At 34.5% G+C, this 21,596-nt stretch overlaps 1 protein-coding gene across 9 annotated transcripts in view; it reads left to right on the top strand.

Moving 5' to 3' along the window:
* The first annotated feature begins 6,135 nt into the window (after nucleotides 1–6,135).
* The window catches only part of LOC118271140 (carbonic anhydrase-related protein 10), a 65,811-nt gene continuing 50,350 nt past the window's right edge, over nucleotides 6,136–21,596 (top strand). For 8 of the 9 annotated variants that reach the window (XR_004783275.2, XR_004783274.2, XR_004783273.2 and 5 more), the window contains exon 1: nucleotides 6,136–6,342. The gene's annotated coding sequence lies outside the window, so the exon portion shown is untranslated. The remainder of the gene's footprint in view (nucleotides 6,343–21,596) is intronic. The other variant, XM_035587086.2, reaches the window with a different exon arrangement.

Genomic DNA, 21,596 nt, shown 5'->3' with positions numbered 1-21,596 from the left:
CATTTGCTTAATATACACAATAAAACTTCGAGTCCCACTTGGGCGCCAAAACGTCTCGGCAGCACAAATTGACAGCGCCACCTAGCGTCTCGCGACAGAATTGTGCAGCGACGCGCCAGTCCGTGACCGAACTTCACGATGAGCGGACGTGTCACGTTTACGTCTAACGAAATGTACTGAGAATTCTTTTAGATTCATACTTTCTGTTGTAATATAAGACTGGAGAATTTTGTATTCTGTCATTGTCTTTTCGTATTGAATTCACTTTTCAATAAAATGTATTGTCTTTTGTTATTTGGACAGGTGCTTCATTTTCTATTTATAATAAAGGTTGGCTGAAAAATAGTAGCAAACTTCACACCTTTTAATTCTAAGGTGCACAAATTTTGTTCAGAATTTCATTTCAGAATTTTCAGTTCACAATCAGTAACATTAAGTGAAAATTTATATGTAATTTAACTTTTTTCAAACTTGCTATCTGAAATCAATACATACCTACCGTAAAAGCTACGCCACGTAGCAAGCTGTAGCGGTACACCGCGCACCGATATATTAAGTGCTACGAACTCAAGGGCTACGAGTGCTACGCCACGTGCTACATTTTTGGCTACGAATTTTTCTGTTCAAACGATTTTATAAATGTTTAATATTGGGAGCTAGGTAATCGCATATCCTGTTTCTATTCTGTTTGAATTTTAACTGTTGTAGTATACGTCGAAGTAAACATAATAGAGTTTTGTTAACATAGATGTTTTAATTGATATGCGACCTAACATCCTTGACCGACGTGTACCTCTTTATAATATTCGTGTTACAGGTAATATATATAATGTTTCAACTAATTTGCAATACTAGATGCCCTGCTACTGCTTATAAGTTTTCAGAATTGCGAAAATTAGGACAGAGTAGTATAATAATATATCGAAATTAGGAGAGAGTAATATAGTAATATCGAAAGTTGGGAATCGAATCTTTGATTTTCTCGGGCAAAGAGACCAATGAAGTGAATTATAAATTATATTAATTATATGTACAGATGACAGCAAGTCAACCTACTCCGATTAATTAATGTTAATTTTCTTCATTGGATTTCCGATTTTACTTCAAAACAATACAATTAAAAAATGTGGCTAAGGTACTGCCATCTGCACATAACATGTATGTTATTATACTGACATGTACCTATATTATATGTATGTACGAACATGTATACATTCTCCAAGTTGTTGTTTGATTAGGTTGGCGAGTAAATTGTTGATACATTCAGATAAACCCCTGACCTTCTACGTGATAAGACTAGTCAACAGGACAATCAATAACGAATTAATTAAAACTAGTCGGTACTGAAGTGATAGTAGCTGATTGTATTCAATGTCGTTTTAGTTGGCCAATAACACAATTGATGAAATGCAGGTGTACTACATTGTACAGGGGCATTAAGTGCCGTAATGTGCCTGGATCACAATTGTTTATGATTATAATTACTTCTGCCGCAAACTCTTTTATTTTGTAAGAAATTATGTACAAATTTGTTGTAAGATTCAAGAGAAAGATTTATCAATGTTATGTTGTTCGTTAGTTACGCCAAAACAAGAAAACCGCTGGACCGATTTGGCAGATTTCGGTCTTGAATTATTTGTGTAGTTACAGGGAAGATTTAAAATGTAAGAAAAAAATGTTTGAAGGCAATGCAAAGTTTGCCGGGCCAGCTAATTATCAATATATGCCCATTCTGCGTGTTTTCGCACTGATTTACAAGCCCGACAGCATACTGATTACATTGGTAATCATATCGACAGATGATGAATCAGAATTGGAATATCTTTGTCAGTGCCCGATACGTTGGTTTTCAAACTTTTCAGCAGAATACTTATTACTAGCTGTTACCCGCGACTTTGTCCGCGTAGAATAATGACTTTCAACAGAATATGGGTATTTAATTTTCCTCTAAAATAAAAATAAAAAACTAAAATAAAAGTAAGTTTCTCCTGAGTAGATCAACTACTGTGGTAAATTAACTTAATGAATTCAGTAGAATTTACCTACTAAGCTAACTGAGGGACAGTTACTGAGAGACCCTTTGATCGAATATGGTGCTCACGTATACATATTGACAATCTGAAAAAGTGTTTCTACACAAAAAACAAGAATTTCCTTGTTTAATAATAATGAAATGTTCGATACCATAAGAAAGAATTGAGTATTGAAAACTAGATCGGAATTTGAGCAACCTTCTGACTATATTTGAGTATTATCCAGTAGAACCGGTCGAACATGTTGCCAAGCATTCTTATCTTCCAGATAATCTGTTAGTTTATAGTATGCTTGCTTACATTATCCACGTTTAATATAGGGGTCAGTTCATTTCTAACGGAACATGCGTCACGTATTATCAGTCGCGTGACGCCAGAAGAGATAAATGTATAGAAAAACTCTTGACCGTTCACACTCAACCGCTGATACGTTAGTACAACCGATGATACGCTCGACGTATTTTAGGTCAGATATGAACCGACCATAAGTTTTAAATTTGTCAGACACCCAGAACTTCATGACCTTGTAGACGTACCCAACAGTCCAGTTATACTTAAACCACTCTCGGTATAACCCAAAAAGACTCCATCAGATGAAAACTAAAGACTCTTCACTAGTCAGACTTAAACATAACAAAACGAAGACTGTGTTACGCAATGTCCTTCAAAGAACTGTAGGCAAGGACACTCCATCCTCCAAGATATATATAACATAGTACATATACACATATACTATATATCATTGTATATATCAAATGTATTATCGAGGAAGAAGCAAAAAATCAAGTTTCTTAAGAACAAGATTGAGTGTCTGGGCATGCGCGCGATTTGACCACGCCTCTCGAAGAGCGAGATGAGTGCTTATTCTTGTTTCAGCCCTCAAAAGGCTGAAAATCTGATTTCTGAAGATTGATTTCAGATAAAGTTTATGTTAATCAAAATAAAAGGTATGTTGTGTTTTGTGTTTGTGGCTATTAAAGTATTTTTTGTTTGGGTTATTAATCCATAGTATAAGTTCTATGAAATTTTTCGAATTACTTTAGCTATGTCGATAATTCGATATGATATCACACGACTTCTATCCTGTTACTTTATAGCAACTAATATTGAATTTTAAATTTAAATACAAAGTGGATATGCAACTCAAATATATGAGTATATTTCATTTTTGCATTTACTTGAGAATAATATCTTTTTGGCTTGGTACTGCAAACAATTCCGGCTTGTAATTCAGCAAGTCCATTCAAGATTTGTACCCATAATTTGTAATATAATAAAAGATGTATTTGTATACATCTTTTATCAGATAGTGACAAATCAAATTTAATGAAATTGTGTACAATTTTTCTAATTGCCTAATGGGAACGATCTCATAATAAAGGTATAGCTAGCATAATCAGAATTCAATACTATAAAATAAAAACTATTAATCATTTAGATTTAATAAAAAAATAAATAAACAAGAATATAAAGAAATACAAAATACATGATAAATTACCTATTTATTTATTACTGAGTTATAAGTTTATTCACTTTTTTAAGATATTAAATATTAATTAATGTTTTAACCTTCGATAACATAAAGTCACCTTAAACATTTAACTTGTGAACTTGGTGATACGTATAATCTTATGTATATATTTATTTATAACACTCTAAAATTATATTTTTAAACATTACTTATAAAAATAAAAAACAAAATAACATTTAAAAATATAAAAATAGGAGCCGACCAGTAGCGGGAGCATGGTCCAAGCTACCGGTGGTTAGGGCTCCAAAGACAGAAACCTCCTCACAATACGTGCCGTTTCGAGGAGTACTGCCTTCTGCATCAGGCCCTTGATCCATCCGCCTAACCCCAGCCTCCTAAGGTGGTTGTCGAGGCTGTTGGGTATTAATCCGTTGGCCGACACGACTATCGGCACAACGATAGCCGAATCCACATTCCACATGTCGACAACCTCGTGAGCCAAGTCAAGATATTTTATTTGTTTATCTTTTTCAGCTTTCACGAGGTTCTCGTCATGAGGGATGGTGATATCGATTATCATCGTGCGGCGCGCTTGTCGGTCTATCACCACTATATCAGGTTTATTGGCTACAATAGTCCTGTCAGTGATGATAGATCGATCCCAGTACAACGTGATATGGCCGTTTTCGAGAACTGGATCGGGCGCATACTTGTAGTATGGAACCTCAAACTCAACAAGTTGGTAGTGCAAAGCAAGTTGCTGGTGGATAATCTTGGCCACCTGATTATGTCTATGCAAATATTCACCATTAGCCAAACGACCACAACCAGAAATTATATGTCTTATGGATTCACCAGGACTATGACATGCCCGACATATGTCAACGGTCCCATCCTTAATAATATATTTCCGGTAGTTATTCGTAAGGATAACTTCGTCCATAATTGCAAAGACAAATCCTTCAGTTTCTCCAAAGAGATTACTGAATCGTAGCCAAGATACGGACGCCAGAAAATCTACACTGGGTCCATGAAGGGCCCGGAAGAAGCGTCCGTGGAGCTCCTTGCTATGCCATACCTCCTTGCGGTCATTGACGCTCAGTACCACAGGTTTACGCCAGTTCTCTTTTGCTAAAGATAGTGGAGTGAATCCATTGTCCATTGCTGCTACTTCTCGATGCATACCCTCGTTTACTTTCAGGAAATATTCCCTGAGGTTGCACACCTCACGGTTATGAAGGGTCTTAGCATTTAATAAGCCTCGACCCCCACACTTCCGCGGGATATACAACCTCATGATCGATGAACGAGGGTGATGCATACGATTTGCAGTCAGCAGTGTTCGGACTCGCCTATCCAGGGTGTCAAGTTCAGTCTGAGTCCACTTGAGTATACCAAAAGAATACATCAGAACCGGCATGACCCAACCGTTATAGGCTCGCACCTTGTTTCCGCCTGATAATGAACTTTTCAGTACTTTATTCAGGCGGCCAAAGAAGCGTTCCCGTAACGATTGTTTCATGTCCGGCCCATTAATGCCTAATCCCTCTGACATACCCAGGTACTTGTAAGTATCATTTGCGGAGAGCGCTCTTAGTTTTGTGAAATCTGAGAGTTCTAGACCCTCAGATTCCACAATCCCTCCTCGCTTCACATGCATGACAGCACATTTATCTACTCCAAATTCCATTCTGATGGAACTACTAAATTTTTCAGTTATTTTCAGTAGTTCCATCAGTTGTTTGTTATTTGGAGCAAACAACTTGAGGTCATCCATGTAAAGCAAGTGGGATATGACTAGACCCCTTCTCCGCAAAGGATAGCCTAGCCCTGAAGCCTCCAATAATGTATAATCTTTATTATTTTAGTATTAATCTACATTTATATATAACTTTCAATCAAATTGAGACGTTAAATACATTTTACATAGACTTCAAAATCCGATAGTAACTTTCCATATAGAATTGTGATATTAATATTGTGTATACTTATGTGCATATATAGTTACATATAGTATACAAAAGCATTGGATAAAACAATTCAAATGAATTCATTATAATTGTATTTCATCGTTCCAATAATTGTGTGAAAATATTTCATAATGTGATGAGGTTTCTATGTAAATACTCGTTATGTGTAATGCAAAGTTATTTCATATGTAAGCATTATACGAACACCAAAAATGTCTATTATAATATGCATTTATGTTCTAACTTAATTTTCCAATTTACAAATTACATTTTCTCAGAAACACCACAGGCTTTCATTTTCCTATTATCACCCATAGTCTCATCGCACTATCGTTTCAGGATTTTTCTTCTGAAAACTTGAATTCATTACAACGTCGAACGAAGCAAAGTTGAGCTTTTAATTAAAGATATTCAGTGGAAACCCGCCCCTGAAGCCTTAACTCACTGAGACGTGGTTGGCTTATTTTTTTTCAGCACACTCATTCCCGCCTTGCGACCCTCCCAAACAAACAGCCGAGGACTTTGAAAACATTTTTTCTGAAAAGCAACTTTCTACTATATCTCGAGGGGCATAGAATTCAAAATGGTTTGCGAGGGCGGGTTGTATACGTCATTGTGTGATAGTAATGAGAGTTTCAGTTCATTTCGTGAAAGTAGAGACTGGCAGTCGGGAAATACAGTCAGTTGGCCGCGAGCTTTCGCGCGGAAGGACGTGCGCAGTGGTAGTTTTTGTCCCTTCTCGGAAAACGCGGAAAACTTTACGTCAATCGTGTGATTATCGTATTGTGTGTGTCAATTTTTTTCTTTTTATTTTTCTTATTGTGTGATTAGTTTTTTTTTTGTGAGTGGTGGAGATTATATTTTGGAGGTAAGAGTTTAAGAGGTTTTGTTTAGATTACTAGTTGAGGAAGTGTTAATCTGTATTGGTTGGTATAAGCGATGATTTATTTTGTAGGCATTGCAGTAAGAAATCTTTTATGGTCGAAATACTCCTTAGGAAAGTTGACAGTACCTAGGTACTTAGTTACCTATTAGTTTTCATGTGGGGTACGTGTTACTAATTTATTTATTTAATGGGATAGGAAATTTTTAAAAAGGGTAAGTAAATGGCCACGAAATAAATAATTTTTATTTCTACGACAGCTGTATTTTAAATTAATATTTCCATATTGATGATATTTTTTTAAAGTCATACTTTCTTCCGTATAGCACGAAATGTTTTTTCCCCGTCTTATAATTATGCCAAATAATAATACAAATAAAATAATTATGCACTGATTTACTCATGCACAGTTTTGCAGTGATTGCATTAATTTAATAGCGAAGAGCAAATCCAATATTTTTAACCACAGATTTACGCTTAATTTTACTTAAATAGGTAAAATTACATTTTATTTTAATCCAAATTCTGATTATTATAGATAATGCGTATTAATAAGCGATAATAAAAAATAATATTTGCAAACAGTGTTTAAAACATCATAAAACAATTCACTGTTTCTAGCAAAGATAAAATAATATTTAAATACTAGCTGATGCTCATGGCTTCGCTCGCGTGGATTACGGACTTTGTGACTAATAAAAGTATTTTAAGTTACCCCTTCTTAGTAGGTACATAAGCTACCTACCAATAAAAATCCCGTCAATGTCGCTTTTCAGAGATTAGCCAGAACAAACAAACAAACAGACAGACAAAAAAAATTAAAAATATTATTTTGGTGTGTTGTCTGTAAATTCATAATTATACATGTGTAAATAGTGATTATTTCAATATTACACACAGATACTCCAATTTTATTTATTAATCTATATAACTTTTTATGATTACACTTGTCACAGTACATTTTCTATCCGGTGTTTTTACTTTTTTGTTTCTTTTTTATTAAAAAAATAAAACTAGCTACTTCCGCACAGATTCACCCAATCTGCTCGGCTTCTTTAAATCGTAGCGTGATGTTTTATAGCCTCAACCTTCTTCGATAAATTGAGTATCCAAGATAAAAAAAAAATTCATACCGGATCAGTAGTTACGGAAATTAGCGCATTTATTCGAACTCTTCAGCTTTATATAATAAATAGTAAATATAAGATAGAACATACCTAACAGTGATGTCTCTTTGTAATAGATAATATTATTACAATAAAAAATATTGACCGTCCATAAAAATTGAATAAGGCCTCAATAAACTAAACGTTGTGTTCATAGAACCTTTTACGTTTTCACAATGTTTTTTATCCAACAAAATGAAATTTCAGAGAACAGCATGAATTAATGAAAATAAATCCATGATTTTTCTAAAGGGTGACTTACAATGAAACGATGGGATTTATTTTCTTTTACAGATCTTATATGTTCTTGTAGTTAGACTAGTAAAATAAAAAACAAAAAGTCTATAGTTACTATAATTACACTGCGTTTCGAAAAATTTATGGTCGATCCCTTTAAATTAAATAAACCATGAATTTATCCGTGAACAAACAAAAAAATAATTAAAACAGCATCATACATATACGGTCGAATTGATAAACCTCCTCTTTTTTTTTAAATCGATTAAAAATAATCTTATTTCCATACCCAATCAAGGATAAGGTACTACCTAATCAAATCACCTTCTACTACAACTTAAATAACAAAATTAACAGGCAGAGACAGTAAATTAAGCTAATGAAGTGACTAGTAGTCTCCCCACAATATCTAAAGTTATCTAAAACTATTTAGGAACCGAGCCAAACTTGCATTTACGCTACAAATGTACAAGTTACTTCGTATTTGTGCTCGGGAGTAAGCAAATTCTGAATCTTGAACAATATTGAGATTTGATGTTTTGTTAGCAACTTTAAGTATAATATAAACAGAGTTTAAATTACAATACACCCAATTCATTCAGTGCATCGTGAAATTTGTGTCGTTCAAAAAGAAACATGTCGTTTTTTAGGTTTGAAAAAATATACATGTCTCATTTATTTAAGTCGACACAAACATTTTTTCTCTAAAATAAAAAAATATGTGTCTTTTAAATCTTCCGTGGACTTCTCACAAATAATTCAAGACCGAAATTAACCAAATCGGTTCAGCACATTTTTCGAGTTTTAGCGCGACTAACGAACAGAAATTCATTTTTATATATGTATCGTTTTATTTCCGAAAAGATTAATCGTAGGTTTTGTTTTTAGGTAAATTCCTTGGGGTGAGTGGAGACTAGTATGTATGAATTATTTCAAAACCCGTCGGAAAAATAACTAACTACGTATCAATCCATAAGTTTATTATACAGAAAACAACAAAAAGATTATAGTACTTACCCATTAGCAGAATTCGAATGATGTGCCTATATTTAAATTAAATGCAAAATGAATTCATGTTACTCGACGCGGGAAATGAATTCGGTGTAATCAGATCGAATGCGGTCATTTATTCGTTTTTACTCAAGAGTTACTAAAGCGAGACTGGACTCTATTTTTTTATTTTTTTACGGACACGCTCTTTCCCGGTTTTCCGTTTAGATAACAAACGTATTTCGGAAATGGATAGCGTTTATACATACTATGCGTATAATATTTGCGTTTCGGTGACTTCTAATGTGCTTAAAAATGATATTTTCACTTTTAAGTTGGCGTTTTTGGAAAATCATCTTTAGCAGATTAGCAGTCAACACTGGAACGGTAAATTCCCAGTAAAGAATAAAAAAATATACTTTTCATCAAATAGACAAAATATGTTTTCTTACATACAAAATATATTTATATGCTATTCCAGACCATAATCTACCGCTGTTTAAATTTGATCCCTATTCCTTTAGCCGCTTTTGCGTGAAAGAGTAACAAACATAAAGACTTTCGCAATTATAATATTCGTAAGATTATCCAGTAGTGGTTTGTCATAGGCTATCCAGTGATGGTGTAGCGGCAGTTAGCTTGTTTTTTAATACCAGTTAAGTAACTTACTTCGCTTAGTAGTAACATAGAAAAAGTGATAATGAAATATTAGTTAACTACCTAAACTAATGAGTGAAACTGCAATACTATTCTTTTAACTAAAAATCACGGTTTACTCACGTAAATTAATGGAGAAAAGCCCTACTAGTTTCGAGTCACAGAGGGACTCTTTATCATGAGCAGCGTGCACAGACTATTGTTTTATAGATCGACAAAATAGTCGAAATATTTTTTAATTTATTTATTTGGATTATAGATTTATTCCAAACTTCTTCCAAAGTTAAAACTTATGGCATAAAACACCAAAACCGAAAAGAGGTTTTATTCAACTGTTTATAATTTGAGATGTTCTCTTTTTTTTTTGGAAAAAAACGAATGTCTGGACTTTTGCCAAGTTTCGCATGCCAGTCAGCATTTTTCCACTGGTTTTTACTGTTGAGCTCCTGTTTCAAATGGCTTCAACTGAATAAAAGAAAAAAATCAAATACAATGGCCGAAAGGATCAGATTTATTCGCGGTCAAAGGACTTTTAAATGGGCATCTGCTTAAAATTTAAATAAAGTTGCTAATTGCAGTCTTTTCGTCGCCTTTATTTTCTCATTTAAACACCACTTTTTTAAGGGGAAAATCATCATATAACTTCTCCCGCCTTGGGCGAGGCGAAAGGGAATGTCAGACTCTTACTGACTTAAAACTACCCCGTTCCTACTGCTGCTTTTCGAGCCGGAGCCCCGTTAACCTGCTAAGCTGTCCGCAGCTCCAGGCTATGTTACCATTTTAAAAGCAGAAGCTGGTTTGTACGAAAAAAATAGGTGATTTAACGTTCAATTGCAACAGAAAGCAAGCCTTTTGTGAGACACGGAACACAATCCCAGATTGCATGTGCTTACTGAGATTTCCGAAATCGAAATACGCCTTAAAAAGCGGTTTGGCTCGACCAAAGAATATTTTTAAAAATGAGTCACTTATTGTTCAAATTGATATTTATTGCAATAGACTATTTTAAGTAAATAATTAAAACATTTAATTATCAATTGGCTACATACATGTATTCGATCCGGAGTTGCGGACTACCTAACGGGTTTCAGCTCAAAGCAGGAGTAGGAATGGGGTGGATTTTTAGTCAGTGAGAAACTGACAGACTCTCTTTCTCCACGCCCAAGGCGGGAGAAGCTATTGGATGATTAATTTAAAAAAATTAAAAAAAATAATTATAAGTTATCGTTGTAAGTTTTTTATTTCAAAATAAATGTTTTGCTCATTCATATTATATTTTCCAATAAAAAGAATTCTTCAATGCAAATAAATGTGGAATACATGTCATATATTTTTCCATTTCCCCTGAATTATAAAACTTACGCTTGTACACAGAGTTAAAATATTGCATAACGTCACCCGTGGTCTTAAAATGCACATTCAATTATAATAATAATAGGTACGAATCATACATGCCTCTTTCGCTTCATCAACAGTCATCAGTCTTTTCATGCATGCTCGTCGGTTGGGGGTACTTTAAATTTGGCCATTCTTTGATATATCGCCAATCTGGTCGATATACTCATATGTCCGCCCTCTACCGACGGCCCCATTCACATCCGCCTTGTACATTTGTTTCGTAAATCTGCTTTCATCCAACCTTTCCAATAATAATTTATCTATACATATAATAAAATTGTAGAAAAGTGCTGTCTGTACATTGAAAATAAAAATAAAAAAAATAGCAGGGGTTATTGTTATGTCGATGTCGAACCCAAAAATGTAATTAACTTTTTTTTTGTCTGTTTGTCTGTTTGTCTGTTTGTCTATTTGTCTGTTTGTCTGTGCGTCTATGCGCGCTAATCTCAGAAACGGCTGATCCGAATTGGATGCGGTTTTCACGAATATATTGTGGTAGGCTTCAATTAACATTTAGTGTTTGTTTCATGTCAATCGGTTCATAAATAAAAAAGTTATGTCAAATTAAAGAATCACGTCGAACACTATTCTATGCTTATACCATTAATCTCCGCAACTATTTGACGGATTTGGTTAAAATTTGGTACAGATATAGTTTAAAACCTTAGAAAGGACATAGGATAGTTTTTATTTCAAAAATCTTTAGTTTAAGTCCGTTTTTAAACTATTTTTTCAATGCCCTAAGTGAGTATACATCTATTAAATTCAAACGCAGAGCTCATTATGTTGATTTTTGAAGAGGTCCCTGGAATATCTTCTACATCTCATTTTTGAAGAGATTCCGCGAGATCGGGAACTATGTGGTTAAAACCAAAAGGAGATTGACCAATTTGTATGGGACTTTGGCTATTTTTGAACAAGCAGTTCAGCTAATAATATATGTTTGATTTAATAGTTCATATCAGTAAGAATGAAGATACAAACTTAGTTTTGTATCCAGATTTATATTTAGTTTTTTTTTACATTTTATTGAAGCTGTTTATGCATGAAATAAAACATTTTTTTATTAAAATTCTTTATTAATCTGATTCAAATGTAATTAAAATATGGTCTAGCAACTGGGCAGGTGGATTAATATTTTCCTGGTAGGTACCTTGCCCAGCTCAAAAACCAAATAATAGTCATTATATGTGCACAGCAATCTACTGTTCTACGGCCCACCATGCAGTTGCAGCAATATTGTTTTATAGCTGCCCTCCCTTAGTGTTATTCTCATATAATATACAAAATATGTTTTTCTACTAATGTGTCTACTATGTATTTTCCCACGCAATAAACTGCAGTTGACTGAAGGGAGCGGGAAACCTTCCAGTAGGCTGCTGGCAGTATTTCTGCATAATTCAATCGTATAGGAACCATCGCCTCTTATGTGTTAGCCATAGTAGGTAGTAGTAGTGAAGAATCAGAATCCATTGAAGACTTAGAAAAACAACACTCACAATGCAAAAGAACAAAGCGAATAATATCTGTCATTTTGACGCAAAACACAACAGATTGACAGCACTGAAGTCAAATTCAAAGTCAACTGGCTTGGTTATCATAACAAATACTAAAATAAATGTGATTTTTTATACTGCTAATTGATACAAAGTTATTAGGATCAGACATTTTACTAAAATATAAATAAAATTATTGGTAAATTACATTTTTGTTGAGCAGCCTGTTCAAAAATAGCCAGTTTTGGACAATCTCCTTTGCCGGAAGTCACTATTCCACGCGAACGAAGTCGCGGGCAAAAGCTAGTTAAGAATAAATTATCTCAAGAACATTACTTCCTTTAAAAAAACATATAATAAAGAAGTTTACTTACCAGATTTCAAATTCCAAATACTCTGATTCAATCGCCAAACAGGTTAGAGTTTACAGAATACTCGAGAATGTTCCAGAATGTTCTAGAATGTTCTAGACACTTTACATACTCGCGCTAATGGCTGGACCCGGACAGGACGTGCACTGTTTAGACATTTTCACAAAACTTCGAACATGCAGTCGATACATCGGCCAAATATTAAGTTGTTTTGAACTATAGTTTGGATCAGTTCCTCTATGTTTAGTGTTTAATAGAATAAAATGTAAAGTTAATAAAAAGATTTGCTTGTCTTTCTTTCACATCGCGGCCGTCGCAATGCAACAGCGCGATTTTGAAGTATGTTTTTTTTTTTTAATTTCTTTAGTTTTTACTTTAAACACATACCATCTATGAATAAAATGGACTGACAACATAATAAGGATGCTTTTCGAGCTGCGCATCTTCCTCGCACAGCTACATAGCTTAACATGAGTGGAAATGATCACATAGCACATCCCTGGTGGAAAAGCACCCAAAAGTTACTTACCGGTACCGAAAGATGTGAAAGTCGGTTAGAGCTAAAAGCTTATGTCCACTACTGGATATCTGCTGGTAATCAGCAGAAGATTATTATGACGAACAACGAACCAAGCAAATGTTTTTTTTATGGAAAATAAAAACATTTGGGGCAAACGAACAGACGGGTCACCTGATGGTAAGCGACCAGCACCGCTCATGGACACACACAACATCAGAGGAGCCACAGTGCGTTGCCGGCCTTTTAAAAAGGAGTACGCTCTAATCAACTCTAATGTAATACATAACTTCACACCTGTCTCCCATGGGGGTAGGCAGAGACATTGGACCGCCAATTGCTACGGCTCTTACATACCTAATGTAATATACGCCCGAATACTCAAACGCTACTCAATTTTAAGACGCTCTCAAATGTAGTTCTGTCACTATCAATTCTTTATAAAATGACAGAGATAGCACGATATTTAAGTACAACTTAAAATTGAGTAGCATTTGAGTATTCGGGCGATAGTCTTCTAATTATCTCACTACTCAAAGCTCTTAACTAAAGCAAGATGATCGCAGTCACAGATTACAAGCTAATGCAAGTTAATACGTGCCAATGAGCCCATTCAGTCCTTTCACATAATATACATATTACATGGCTGACATGTACGTACATATGTCAACAGTAATGGATTATCTATCAACAGTCGCCTTTTGATGTGGCCTGTTTATACAGTCACATTATGAGTCAGACACTAGTTCACTAAGTACTGGTTTCATGAATATCAAAACGTTACTTAGGTAGTATTTGTGTTTGTAGTGTTTAAAGTGCGTTTATTGTCTTTATTAATTGAGTCAATGGAAGTGTAAGTGCTGCTATAAAATATATATTGTTCCACAAACAATGTTCATATATACATACAGTTCACATCACATCATCACATCGTTAGTCTTTAACACATTGAACGCCGTGGTGGTCACCGGTGACCGGACCGACGTTAGTGGAGGATTTGCCTTCAACAGTTTTCTATTGGCAGTCAAAAACTTAACCGCTTGTATATAAGACACAATAGAAAACAAAATGTGTCTCGCATAGATCCGTTGCGTTCCATACTACGGGTTAAGTGGTCACTGCTAATCAACAAATTCAGAATACAATTAGTGTTACCTACATCAAGGACGGCGAGCAAGGGTAGCTCGCCGCCCGACCAGAACCAGACCCGCTAGTGCGGCGAGTCCCGTTCTGCGTGCGCCTCAAAGAGCCATCAGACCACCACAGATGTAGGGCTGATGCCTGATCCAGAGCTGTGAAAGCAGAAGTAGGAACGTGGTGGTTTTTAGTCAATAAGAGTCTGACACTCCCTCTCGCCTTGCCCAAGGCGTGAGAAGTCATTGGATGATTATCGCCCCTGAAAAAAAAACCTACATCAAGGGAAATATCAAATATTTTGTAAATTCGAAACCCACTTTTCACCATTTGTGTTATAGGCCCCATGTAATGGGGTGAGCCTGTTGCCATTTATATCGGTCCCAATTCCAGACTCCGTGTTACTACTGAGAAATTTTTGAAAAACCGAAAAAAAGCCCAGCAGTACTTTGTCCGACCCGGGAATCGAACCCGAGACCCCTTGTCGCCGACTCAACCAAAGAGGCAGTCAAACAACAGGCGTTAAATACTTCCAACAGCTACTAAATACTTTAAAACAAAACTATACGTTCCATTAATCAATCCAATAAATAATATCTAACGAAATGGCAGCAATAAAGTCATCTGATGCAAACCGCATTGCAGTTATCTATTTATCATTAATTGCATCAAAAGTTTTTACTTTGTAATTAGTAACTGTTAATTGATGCGAGATATAACACCAGATCAACTAATTAGTTTTGTTTTAAACCGTTTTATTGGAATGTAGTCATCAGTTTTAAATATAGTAAATAATGAGGAATTACGAGTATTCGTGTTACGTTTTGTCATTAAAATGTACCAACAATACAACTAATATAAAACATACAACAACAGTTACTTGATATTTATTATGATTAGTAGAGGATCCCACCTAAGAACGACCTTCACCGATCTGTCAACCAGGTGAAAATTATATTTTAAAGATTAAAATATGTTTGTGAATGTATATTAATAGGGTTGCCATTATAAAAATAGTCATGGCTATGATTAATTAAAATTATAAAAAAGTATTTTTTTTTCAAAATTGACTGTCTTGTCGGCCAAACGACTCATAGTCTAATTGAAAGTATACTACATCTGCTATATGCAGTCGATCGGTTGCCTACCTTTTTCTGGTCCCTTTAATCTGGTAGCCAGGTACAAACAGGTAAATTGATATCAGTGATTGCGCTCATCTGTTTACCAACATATGTTTATATAAAAATGTAGGTAAAAATATAGCGAGTAGAGTAGTATAAGGTTGCCTAAGAAAATCTGATCATAAATAACGGTAGCTAGGCTTTGAAGTTTCAAAAATTGGAGCATGGAAATGTGTGTGACAGAGAAGCGTTGCAGTGTTTTAGAAACCCCGATTTTGTCTCATGCCCTTTTTATTGTTAAAATCGTTAGTATACATCATTCTAAGCATCACAGCGAAAATCCGGCATCGATACGACTTTTAGTTTTACTAAAGAAAATATCTAAAGTCTCCCAAAATCCGGGTCCGAAAAATCACAAAAATGTAAATATAAAATAAAATATATGTCGGCGCAACCACATCAACTAATCAGAGAAAGTAGAATAAGTTTGGTTAATTCACTTGATTGTCCTGAAAATCAGTTTATTAATCATCAGTTGATTATTTTAAGTTTAACACGATGTAAAATTAACGTTATCATTGTAATTTCAATACTTAACCTAAAACTTGTAAGCACGTGCTCGTGCGCCGAGTCCTATAAATACGCCCGCACTGTAGGCAATCGAGGCAGTTGCACTCCGATCACCGTACAGTACGGACCTCTCTAGGAGTTGAATAAACTAAGTTTACAGTACTCGTGAAGTTTTTCTAAGCCCCAAAATGGGTGACCATCGTGAGAACAACAACTGTGACGTCAGCAATGATGACGTCACACTTTTTCAAAACACCACGTAGATTTCTCCTTCGTCATATACAATTATTTAAAAAAAATGAAATAAAGTTAAGTTGGCACTCAAAACAAGAAACATTCTGTCCATTTTTGGAATATGTAATGTTAATAGATTATGAAATAATCATTGTTTTTTAGTATTTCTTTTGTATTTTTTATTTCAAGTTTAACGCCATATTAGATTGAGATATTTATATAGTATACTCTTCATACGTTAGTTTATCAACATAAAAAAAATCACAATCTAATTCCGCGTTATTCAAAAGTTATTGGATTTTTTTTATTTTGGTTAGGGTTGTCACCTCCGAATATCCGGATTTATATTTCTTTTTATCGGCGGTTAATACGCATGTCAGTAAAAGTATTATGGTTCTTCGCTTACATTCGGAACAATTAAATTTTCGTCATCTTCATAGTATGGAGTATTGTCTATACTGACATTCACAGGTTACAACATTTATTATTACATTACTAAAACATTTTGAAGGCAGTGCAAGATATAACCAGTCGTCTCCGAGAAAAATGTACATAAACATACATAAAAAAAAATCGCGATGAATTGAGAACCTCCTCCTTTTTTGAAGTCGGTTAAAAAACACAGCCATCATCTGACAAAAAACCCAAAAATACGTTTAATACTATAATGTTTATTAAAGTACCTGTTTATTGTTGTCATGCTTTTTTAGGTTTTATAGACCGTGCCTGTATTTGTTCGTTTTTTAAACTTAAAAATACTGGCACATAACATATTGTTTTTTTTTTATTGGGTTACTATGTTGACATGGCGTCAATAAATTAAAAGCAAATCAATTAATAGAAGGCAAATGTTATACGGAACTTTAAATATTAATTTTATTTGTGATTCAGTTTTGTGACAACCCTAAGTCTAAAAAATCCGGACATTATCAGGATATAACAAAAACTCTTAATAACTTTTGAATAACGCGGAATTAGATTGTGATTTTTTTATGTTGATAGATTAACGTATGAAGAGTATACTATATAAATATCTCAATCTAATATGGCGTTAAACTTGAAATAAAAAATACAAAAGAAATACTAAAAAACAATGATTATTTCATAATCTATTAACATTACATATTCCAAAAATGGACAGAATGTTTCTTGTTTTGAGTGCCAACTTAACTTTATTTTTATTTTTTTTAATAATTGTATATTTTATTTTATATTTACATTTTTGTGATTTTTCGGACTCGGATTTAGGGAGACTTTAGATATTTTTTTTAGCAAAACTAAAAGTCGTATCGATGCCGGATTTTCGCTGTGATGCTTAGAATGATGTATACTAACGATTTTAACAATAAAAAGGGCATGAGACAAAATCGGGGTTTCTAAAACACTGCAACGCTTCTCTGTCACACACATTTCCATGCTCCAATTTTTGAAACTTCAAAGCCTAGCTACCGTTATTTATGATCAGATTTTCTTAGGCAACCTTATACTACTCTACTCGCTATATTTTTACCTACATTTTTATATAAACATATGTTGGTAAACAGATGAGCGCAATCACTGATATCAATTTACCTGTTTGTACCTGGCTACCAGATTAAAGGGACCAGAAAAAGGTAGGCAACCGATCGACTGCATATAGCAGATGTAGTATACTTTCAATTAGACTATGAGTCGTTTGGCCGACAAGACAGTCAATTTTGAAAAAAAAATACTTTTTTATAATTTTAATTAATCATAGCCATGACTATTTTTATAATGGCAACCCTATTAATATACATTCACAAACATATTTTAATCTTTAAAATATAATTTTCACCTGGTTGACAGATCGGTGAAGGTCGTTCTTAGGTGGGATCTTAGACTAGATGTTATCAATTATATATTTGACATTTATTGTGACGTGATATATGTGACATGAAGTGTATATTTATAACATAATATACAGCGTGTAACTAAATACCCATATACATCAAGAAGCACTGAAGAATACAAGTTGAATGGAATCTCTACACATAGTTTCAGCTTCCAATACGTTTAAAAAAAATTGGTACCAAATACTTGGTGTCGCATGTTTCTGGATTTTAAAACATGCAATCGTTTCACAACACAACAGGGATCACTCACTAATTACGAAACATTTCTTCTGTAAATCTGATCGCTTAGTACCTATCTAACTAATTTTGATTCGCGTGAAAAATAATAATTAGAAAAAAACATTATTTCGTTCCATGAAAACATGAGTTTAAAAAACCCTTCCCGTATCGTTTGTTGTTGTGCACTTGATATGTATACCCCCTTTTTGTTACACCGTGTATATACAATATCATGTTTTAATGTAAATAAATGATTTTTTATGTGAAATGTTTAATAATAATACCATGGTAAACATCCTCGCATCCTCGTACATCAGTTTTTACCGTAAAAAGTTGTGAGATCCATATAAGTAATACCAAGTCAGTTATTTTATTTAGTCCCAATTTAAGGGTTTTGATGAAATTTGGTATACAGACAGGCTTTGAGCTGACTTGCGGACTAAACCGCTAACAGAAGCTTTTTTATGAAATCGAGCAAACGTATTACCTTATGGTAAGCAATCGCCGCCGCCCATGGGCACTTGACACACCAGAGGCGTTACAAGTGCGTTGCCGGCTTTTTGGGAGTTAGGAATTTAAGGTTTGTTGGGGAATCGGGGATAGGGAAGATTGAGAAGTGAGGTAATTGGGCCTCCGGTAACCTCACTTACACAACGCAAGCGTTGTTTCACGTCGGTTTTCTGTGAAACCGTGGTATCACTCCGGTCGAGCCGGCCCATTCGTGCCGAAGTATGGCTCTCCCACACTTAAAGCTAAAAAGCTAGTTTAAAAATAAAATAAAACACAAATAAAAGAACTTTTAAAAATTACCGCAAATCACAACCACGACTGCAGTGACAGTCTTCAAAGAATTTTCAACTTAAAGTCTCATACAATTTGGCTGAAAATTCTTTGAGAAGTGTGATTGTATGTGTGAAAGTTTGTCATATTGTTTAGGAGGTGAATAGATGGGGCTTTATATTAAACCGGGACGCCGCACTCAATTTCATGAAAAAACTTATAAACGCCTCTCACACGGAGCTACTAAGTATGGATGTGGTTACCTATAGTTAAATGATTGAAGTATGCATAGCGATGAGATGTATGGGAGAAAAAGCGGACTGATACATAATATTTTTATGTCAATTTTTAAGATCGGATTAATTTGTCATTCATTACAATAGGGGTAGAAAACATAGTCGGCGAAAATTAATGGTACCTACCATAATTTAACATAGAAGTATTCCGGTTTTGATGTTATATTTATCAACTTATGTACCTAAATGTTGTAGAAATAAGGTAAATATGGCAACTGTAAATACTAACATTCTTATAAATTAAACAATATCTAGTAATTTTACGTAGCTATTGTTGATAATATTTGATTGCGCGGTTGGGCAATCGGCAGCCAAGTAACGTGTAGTGGGATCGATTCCCGCACGAAGCAACTCTTTGTGTGATCCACTAATTTTGTAATGAACTTGTATGTTTCTAAACGCACCCACGAGACAGGAGAAAATTCTAGCGTGGAGCAATGTTTAAAAAAAGACAATAATAAAATAGGTACAACAAATATTATGATTTCAATACCACAAAACTACAAAATATAGACAACCCTATAGTTCCAAATACGGATTGAATTTGCAAACTTCCCATTCGAATACCGCATCCATTGTAATTGTACGTTCAGAACGGAAGATAGGATCAACTTTTTGACGCAGTCACGGCAGAGAGGAGCCTTTGTAAAAATGTTCTTTTTAACAAAAGTTATGGCTTATGGATTAAATTTCCTCACACTTTGACACTTCACCGTTTGTGTGAAAATTTCCCTGACAAATATTATTATATGGGAAGGTTTAATTGAATACGAAAATAAAGTTATTCTTCAAATGATCAATTGAGAACCTCAATTTTTTTAAATCGAATAAATAAACCTAAGACCTTCTCATAAGTCTGAAAAATACTGTGCTGAAAACCGCATCAATATCGGTACGGCCAAATAATCGCAAACAAACATACATAGGTACATACAGGTCAAACAGAAAACTGACTTTTTTGAAGCTATTTGAAGTTATTGAGACGCTTTTCATAGACAAGCAAGCTTACGGATCTGGTGGTAAGCGATCTGCGTCGTCCATTGACGCCTGCAACACCAGAAAAGTGTGTGATCAACAAATGCGATCTCGGCCCTTTTAGAAGAATAATTTGGACAATAATGATATTCCTTCAAACTCAAACTCAAAATTTTTATTTCTTGCATATATTACACAGGTCTTAATTTAAATATCTTAAACAGCTTAACGGCCTTTTTCAAGCATTGCAAACTCAAGCCTTTAGACGAATTCATTGTTTTTGTTAATTATCTCTCTTTAGAGACATTTTTATAAGCTAAATTAGCATCACTATGTTTAATCGTATGTGACTTTCAATAATTGTACTGCTACGAACCACATTGTGGTCCAATGCGGCATAAATATGATTAATGATAATGGTTGGCCGCTAATTCACTGATTATGTGGTGTCAAATAAAGTGTTTATAAATAAATTATAAAAGTACAAGTTTTGAAGTAGATATCAGTAATAACTGTATACTTTTAAGACCCTTTTTTTTGATGACGGGGGAAAACCTTCAAAAGGTATCTAGCAATTTGGGAAAAACTAGGAAGTGTGGAATTCGTATCTCTCTAAAACAACTCCAGTGTCCACCTTCAGTGCCTGTAAACGGCACCGAATCTTCTTGTAGACCTGCTTTGGAGGACACGTTCTTTTTTTTAAAAATTGTTGCCCCAAAGTTCACACACACATGATACCCAAACCCGAAACAACAATTTGTGGGTCTCACTAAGAGTTGATCCGTGCTATCTTTTGCACGGCAGCCGGCTGCCCAACCAGCTTGTCAATCGTGCAGCCAAACTCTTTGAGGCCCCTGACAAACTACGCAGCAGTTTTTAACCGCGTAACATTTCAGTGTATTAACACCAATCGAAGGACAAAACCGCAATTGTTGCCGCTAGTATTCTGTTTCCTTAGTGTGGCTAGGGCCTTAAAGGTAAAATATACACATCACCTAATTAGTGAATGGTAAAATAAATACATCAATTACTTCTCCAAACACATTTATCAAAGACAAAACTACAAAGAGGACAACTCAACATTTTCTTTTAATCAACAAACAACAATGAAGAACAAGGAATAAAATCCGCAGTAAACATTAGCACACCGAAAAACCGTACATTGTACCTACAGACAATACAATAATATTGTGTGCGAACGGTG

Source organism: Spodoptera frugiperda, chromosome 9, assembly GCF_023101765.2.
Source record: "Spodoptera frugiperda isolate SF20-4 chromosome 9, AGI-APGP_CSIRO_Sfru_2.0, whole genome shotgun sequence".
In the NCBI taxonomy this organism is placed as follows: Eukaryota; Metazoa; Arthropoda; class Insecta; order Lepidoptera; family Noctuidae; genus Spodoptera; species Spodoptera frugiperda.
The sequence above is the reverse complement of the archived record's forward strand: the minus strand, read 5'-3'. Positions and strand labels throughout refer to the sequence as shown.